The following is a 7129-nucleotide window of genomic DNA, read 5'->3' as shown; positions in this document are numbered from 1 at the left end:
TTAAACACAGGCTTAACACCTAACAAACACTTAGTACTTAAAAAAAAAAAACTTTTAACATAGTGTAACAACCATCGTAGAGAGGGGACCAAGGTGCAGCGTGTTCATAATGAATATTTATTTTAACTCAGACCACTAAAGCAAAAAGCAAAAAACAACAAACAAACAGCCAACAGTTCTGTCATGTAACAGATAACAAAACAGAAAATAACTACCCACAAACACAGGTGGGAAAAGGCTGCCTAAGTATGATTCCTAATCAGAGACAACGATAGACAGCTGCCTCTGATTAGGAACCATACTCGGCCCAAAACAAAGAAATACAAAACATAGAATGCCCACCCCACACCTGACCTAACAAAATAAAGAAATAAACCGTCTCTCTCAGGTAAGGGCGTGACACATAGGCCAGGTCCTGTTGTTACCTCATATCCCAGCGATAAAGCCTTGCGTTACTACGCCTGGGAAGAAAACACTTACGTTTGCTCAACTGGTTATCCCTACTGCCTCTGATCTGGTGAACTCACTAAACACAAATGCTTTGTTTGTAAATTATGTCTGAGTGTTGGAGTGTGCCCCTGGCTATCCGTAAATAAAAATAACAAGAAAATTGTGCCGTCTGGTTTACTGAATATAAGGAAGTTGAAATGATTTATACTTTTACTTTTGATACTTAAATACAATTTAGCAATTCCATTTACTTTTGATACTTAAGTATATTTAAAACCAAATACTTTTAGACTTTTACTCAAGGAGTATTTTACTGGGTGACCTTCACTATTACTTGAGTCATTTTCTAATAAGGTATCTTTACTTTTACTCAATTATGACAATTTAGTACTTTTTCCACCACTGGTATAATGCAGAGTGCCACCTTGCAGGACTCGCACTGCCAAATCGTATTTTTCATGAACAAAAGACAGACCCTCCTGCCCTCACGAGCTTTATCCCTTGTCTCAACAGTGATGGGATCATTAGTGAGCACAGGACAGCACAATGAACCCTTTTCCGCCTCCTCTTCCCCTTCACCCTGCTTCCCCACTCACTGTTTACTCTGTTGTTCAGCCTGCTCCTCCCCCTCCCCTCCTGAACATCCCCTTTCAGTGCAATGTCAGAACATGGTGACTGGTCATGCGTCCATCCACTTGAAGAACAGCTCCCCGTCACAAAGCCAGCGGATGGTTCCTCTCTTTGCTCTGGGAGGCATGCTGTTCTCTTGGATGCCAGAGAGGCCCACACGATTTTCACATGCTCCCAGTTTCTTCTTGTACAGGTCACTGAAGAGAGTTGTGCCGGTGAAATAGTTATCAAAGGTAAATGTGGTACCACTGGATATCATAAGGTGAATGCACCAATTTGTAAGTCGCTCTGGATAAGAGCGTCTGCTAAATGACTTAAATGTAAATGTAAATGTACCCTGTGCCCAAGTAAGGGACATTCAACAGGATCATGAAAGCGTCATAGCACTCCCTTTTTCCTGAAGCAGATGGGTTCTTGCTCACAAATACATTGAAGTCGCAGGTGTAACCATTTCGTGAATCAGCTAAAACACTAGACCTTGATTTCATGCCTGTAGGGCTTGGATTTCATGTATTGTTTGAGGCATTGGTGGGCCTTGGAGCGCACCATGCGCTCGTCAATGGAAAGGTTCTGGAATGGGAGAAGTCCCTGCGTGCCTCCAATATCTGGTCTTTGAGAGGTTTGATTCTCATGAGCCGATTGTACCCCGCAGTACCCTTCTTCTTGTTGTTTTCCTCACCCTCTGCTGGGTCACTCAAGTGCAGTGAATAGGTGATTGGCCCGAAATCTTGTCATGGTCATGACTGTACGACAAAAAGGAATACCATACAACCTGTTTGGGACCCAGTAGTCTGAAACAGTGTGCACATTCAGCAGACCCATATAGATTACAATGCTGAGGTATTTGTACAATTCCTCCATGGATACAGATCTCCATGGTTCTTTAAATCCCTGTTCTTGTCTTCTCTTGACATTCTCGTTTGTATTTGAGCAGAGAGTATCAACAACGTCATTACTGAAGAACAGCTGGAAGAGCTCAAGTGGGGTGTAGTACTTTGAAATGTTTAGCTGGTGTCCTGGAGTCCTGGCTGGTTTGAAGGGGAACAGTTTAGGCTCTTGGTCTGGTTCATCCTCAATCCTCCACCTCCTCGCTGACCCACTGTTAAGAGGTGTGGCTGGATTAGCGTTTTTTTTTCTGGATTTGGCAGGGCTGGGTGTCCAGGGGGGGGAGAGGATGGAGAGAGGCATGGCCTTCTTTTGCCCCGTTTCTGTGCTGCTTTAGGGCCGGAGATGTTTTTTGTTTCTCTTTTTTGAAGCTCTGGTCTCTATGGCTTTTGTCTCAGAGGAAAGCGCATCTTCATCCTCCTCACTTGACTTTAAAACATCAGTGGAGGGAGGGGAGGCACCGCTTACGCTGAGCTGTGATGCATCTGTTCCTTTGAACGGGGAGTCATTCCCGTCTTCAGTCTCTGAAGGTTCTGTCTTCATCTTCCTCTCTAAAATGTATCAAAAAACGAAATTGGGTTAAGGTGAGCAATATCAGTTCACTGTGACATCCCTAGTGTATGCAAATACAGTTGAAGTCAGAAGTTTACATACACTTTAGCCAAATACATTTAAACTCAGTTTTTCACAATTCCTGACATTTAACCCTAGTAAAAAGTCCCTGACTTAGGCCAGTTAGGATCACCACTTTATTTTAAGAATGTGAAATGTCAGAATAATAGTAGAGAATTATTTCTTTCAGCTTTTATTTCTTTCATCACATTCCCAGTGGGTCAAAAGTTTACATACACTCAATTAGTATTTGGTAGCATTGCCTTTAAATTGTTTCTAATGAGTGTGTAGTGGCAGCATCATGGTATTGGAGTGGGTCAAACGTTTTGGGTAGCCTTCCACAAGCTTCCCATAATAAGTTGGGTAAATTTTGGCCCATTCCTCCTGACAGAGCTGGTGTAACTGAGTCAGGTTTGTTGGCCTCCTTGCTCGCACACGCTTTTTCATTTCTGCCCACACATTTTCTATAGGATTGAGGTCAGGGCTTTGTGATGGCCACTCCAATACCTTGACTTTGTTGTCCTTAAGCCATTTTGCCACAACTTTGGAAGTATGCTTGGGGTCATTGTCCATTTGGAAGACCCATTTGTGACCAAGCTTTAACTTCCTGACTGATGTCTTGAGATGTTGCTTCAATATATCCACATAATTTTCCTGCCTCATGATGCCATCTATTTTGTGAAGTGCACCAGTCCCTCCTGCAGCAAAGCACCCCCACAACATGATGCTGCCACCCCCGTGCTTCACGGTTGAGATGGTGTTGTTTAGCTTGCAAGCCTCCCCCTCAGACACACACACACACACACACATACACACACACACACACACACACACGATGGATAGACAAAGTAGAATAATTTTACTACACAGTTAATAGTTTTTCTATTTCCGAGTTCATAAATACAGATAGACTTGAAATGGACATTAAAATAGACTACACACTCATTAGATTGGGGTTTAGGAACCAGAAATGCAAGCCCATATTGTTTATCAGAGCTGGCCAGGTAAACCTTAGTATAGTGTCTACTGTCTTGCTTAGTCAGACTATGGCAATCTTGCTTAATCAGGCTAGCTAATTTACCAGTATGAAAAGAAAAGGCTAAACTATGTTCTCCATGTCTCAGTCAGTGGGAGCCATTCAATAATCCAGTTTTCTAGTTGGTTGGCTACTATAGTTGGCTAGCTAGCTAAACACATTCACTGCTTTCCTATCGTACGTGTACAAGGTAGAACTATTAAAAGTAAAACCATAATGTTTTCTTTTAGAACAAAACCAATGTTGAACGAAACCAGCCCACAAGTGAGTGTGCGGCTTCGGTAAAACGTGTTATCACGTACTGTACTGTCTTTGACCGTATGGCTATGTATGACATCATGTAACGTGACACCGATTTTTCCCACAATGCAGCAGGGTGATAGTATAAATACCAACGTCACCCCTTCATAAAACCCTCTTCCGCGCTTAACTCAACAATATATGGTGTACAGGTCATATTGTGCGGGCCACAAAATGGTAACTATTCAATTTTTAGTTGCTTTGGAAGATAGTGTAACGTTAAAAGAACTGGACTATTATGCGTACTACTAAAAATGTCTATTTTGTGTGGCTATTTGGATTTTTGAATTGCACGGTGGTGTATTTTCATGCGTGGCCTTGAACCAGTAACGTTATCAGTGCGTTGCGGATTCAAACTTCCATTCACCACCAGCTCTGCTAATATTAATGTAAAAATACGTTCGTTGAACGCTGAGTAATTATTTTCATTTACAACCGGTATGTATTACTCGCCGCGAATGTATTGAGCTGTTTGCCGAATAGGTATTTTCGGTCGCTTGTAAATTCATTTAGAATATTTTTTGGGGGGTGAAGTGCATACCGGCCGAAACGGGAGTAAATGAAGATAGTTGCTCATCGCAACTGCACATTTGGTCTACGAACGTATTTTGACATTACTATTTTATTGCCACAATATAAAACTACAACGATACAGGGACACAACGCTTAAAGAGCTGTTTAATCGGACTTTCCTGGGCATTGGCGGTCTAACGCACAGCTAGCTACTGGTTCAGTTTGGCCTGAACCGCCACGTGCAAGTTGTTAGCACCAGCTAAGTATACTACCTAGCGAGGCTAACGTTACATATTTTTGGATTCACTAGACATTGTTTTATTAGTTTACATAGACAGTGTTAATTCGAATATGTTGCATTTTTTACCCCCCTTCTATTTTATGATAAAAGCCATGTTAGGGACTCTTGATAATGCCGACTTTAATGACCAGACATGGAGTTGCGCTTTTAACTGTTCATTCCACTTAAATCTTTGCATGGTATCTTATCATACTCCTAACCTTTCAGGTGAAGTACAACCTAACGTTACTTGATCCTGATGATGAATGACTCAGCGAAAATGGTTTACGATCAGGTATGGCACCCATTCTCATCCGAACTCTATTTTTACATCAAGCCTACATTATTTTGAATAAGAGTAGCTGGTGGACAAGTGATTCTGTCAAGTTGTTTAAGACCATTAGCTTCATGTTTAGCTACCTAGTTATGTCGGGTAGAACCGTAGTTTTCTGGGAGAATTTAACCCATGTCTGATATGATGAGAAACATGTTGGTAGGGACATCTGAAATAAATGAGGAAACGCCAACTTTTACTGACCAGACATATATTTGAGCTTTAACTGTTCATTCCACTTAAACCTTTGCCTGTTATTTTAATCATGTTCTTCTAACCTTGCAGATTATGAAGATCAATCTGCTCGATCCTGGGTGACAATGGTGTACGATCAGGTATGGTGTGGATTCGCATCCAACTCATTGTACTTAATATCAAACCTACGTGATGAATATTTGAATAAGAGTAGTGGACAGAAGTGATTTCTGACACATTTTCAAACTGATGGATATCCATTTGGCAGCATTATTTAATTGTTTTGACTGGACAAATTGATAAAGCGAATGTTTTCCTTTTAGGGTAAAACCACCTTTAAGCTGACCTTGTTAAGGAAACCAGGACAGCCCACGCTCCTGGTAAGTGCTTTGCATGGAATCCTTAGTTTAGGACAATATGCTTTTACTATGCCGTTGATGATGTTTAAAGTATCATTGGGAATCTCTCTGAGACAATGTGAAAGATTTTAGATCACTGAAACGGTCTACAGTATAATTTTAAAAGGACCCTGCCCCTCTACGTACAGGTAAAGTTAACTAGCTTTATTTGTTTTTCAGTTGTGCCTCGAGTTGTTGTCGGATGGCTGGAACCTCTAGTCAGACTCATCACAACAGTTGCCTGTAAGTTTACTGCAGCTGGAACACTTTTGATCATTGCTGATACAATGATGACAGCATAGTTCAGCAGATTAACCATGAAGAACACTCAGCATTGTCTTTCGCTCCTATCTGATGTATCAGCTATTATACTGAACAAAATATAATTTTAACATGTAACAATTTCAGCATTTACATGTTGCGTTTATATTTTGTTCAGTGTGACATTTTTAAGATCGCTTCCCTCTGCTCTTCTTGACACCAGTTTTATCTTTCAGGTGTGGCGGAATGGAAAGTTGGAGTATCCTGCAGTTTTTGGGCTACATCGCAAAACGGACCACAAGTCAAGGTAAGTTCTCGAGCTACACTGACTTCACATTTCAACAGCCGGTGATGAAAAGATTCTGCCATATGAGTACACTGATTATACTCCTACCGTTCCATTTATTTCTGAGGCTTCAATGAGCTCCACTTTAGCACCTGTTCTTGCTATGTGCTGCACTAACATTTTTCCTTTCCACTTTAGGTTCCTAGAGGCTCAGACCAGTTGCATTTGCAATAAATGTCCTTGACGCATCAATATAACCTGAGCAGGTATGTTTCATTTGTACAGCGGAAGTGGCATGTTTAAGTCTGTCACTGCCATTGTTTCAGTGACTACCAGGTCCATGTGTTGTGTTGAGCAAATGATGATTCAATTCTTGAACTCTCTCCCTGAGATTTTGATGACTACAAGAATACTGATCTTGCCCCAGTGACATCCTAATGGTTGACTGCTGTGTAACTTCATTTGGCTAACTTGTCTTCCTCTTCCCACAGGGTTTGGTCATGAAAGTGTGTGAGCAATCATCACTGACCTGCAATGTTCTTCACTATTTGTTTGATGGTGCTGTCAAAATATTTTAACTATACATGTAGTGTAAACTATATTTTGTTCAATAAAAACACTCCATGCATTGGTTTTTCACTTGCCGTTGTCCAGATCAAATTCTGTGTATATACATGTGATGTGTTAGTCCCGGAATGTCATGTTAATTTCTCTACCACAAGCCACCAACATTAAAGAATTTGAATGTGAGGCCTGTTGTCTTGGCACTCGTCTGCAGCCATAACCTTATTTCAACATGCGTACGTAATTCCCATAAACTGAAGTTTTTATGGCTTGCAAACTCGCTAGACGTCACTCGTTGACTGGTATGCTCCTGATCAGCGTGTTCCGGCCAAGATCCACTAACTTCGCGTTGGAGTGGGACAACGTTCCACAGGCCACAATCAGC

General features: G+C 41.3%; 1 long non-coding RNA gene and 5 other non-coding genes across 6 annotated transcripts; all 6 read left to right on the top strand.

The window, feature by feature from the left end:
- The first annotated feature begins 4929 nt into the window (after window positions 1-4929).
- Window positions 4930-6822, top strand: LOC115156818 (uncharacterized). The gene is made up of 7 exons (XR_003868330.1): window positions 4930-5001; window positions 5326-5375; window positions 5559-5615; window positions 5814-5876; window positions 6131-6201; window positions 6379-6446; window positions 6672-6822. It is a non-coding gene; the product is annotated as an uncharacterized LOC115156818 (long non-coding RNA).
- LOC115157808 (small nucleolar RNA SNORD74) lies at window positions 5173-5251 on the top strand. The gene has a single exon (XR_003868563.1). It is a non-coding gene; the product is annotated as a small nucleolar RNA SNORD74 (small nucleolar RNA).
- On the top strand, window positions 5420-5489 carry LOC115157814 (small nucleolar RNA SNORD75). The gene has a single exon (XR_003868569.1). It is a non-coding gene; the product is annotated as a small nucleolar RNA SNORD75 (small nucleolar RNA).
- Window positions 5665-5741, top strand: LOC115157802 (small nucleolar RNA SNORD79). Its single transcript, XR_003868557.1, has one exon. It is a non-coding gene; the product is annotated as a small nucleolar RNA SNORD79 (small nucleolar RNA).
- LOC115157809 (small nucleolar RNA snR60/Z15/Z230/Z193/J17) lies at window positions 5913-5996 on the top strand. Its single transcript, XR_003868564.1, has one exon. It is a non-coding gene; the product is annotated as a small nucleolar RNA snR60/Z15/Z230/Z193/J17 (small nucleolar RNA).
- LOC115157807 (small nucleolar RNA SNORD47) lies at window positions 6238-6310 on the top strand. The gene has a single exon (XR_003868562.1). It is a non-coding gene; the product is annotated as a small nucleolar RNA SNORD47 (small nucleolar RNA).
- Window positions 6823-7129: the final 307 nt, after the last annotated feature.

Source organism: Salmo trutta, chromosome 21, assembly GCF_901001165.1.
Source record: "Salmo trutta chromosome 21, fSalTru1.1, whole genome shotgun sequence".
NCBI lineage: Eukaryota > Metazoa > Chordata > Actinopteri > Salmoniformes > Salmonidae > Salmo > Salmo trutta.
This window is presented reverse-complemented; position numbering and strand designations above follow the sequence as displayed.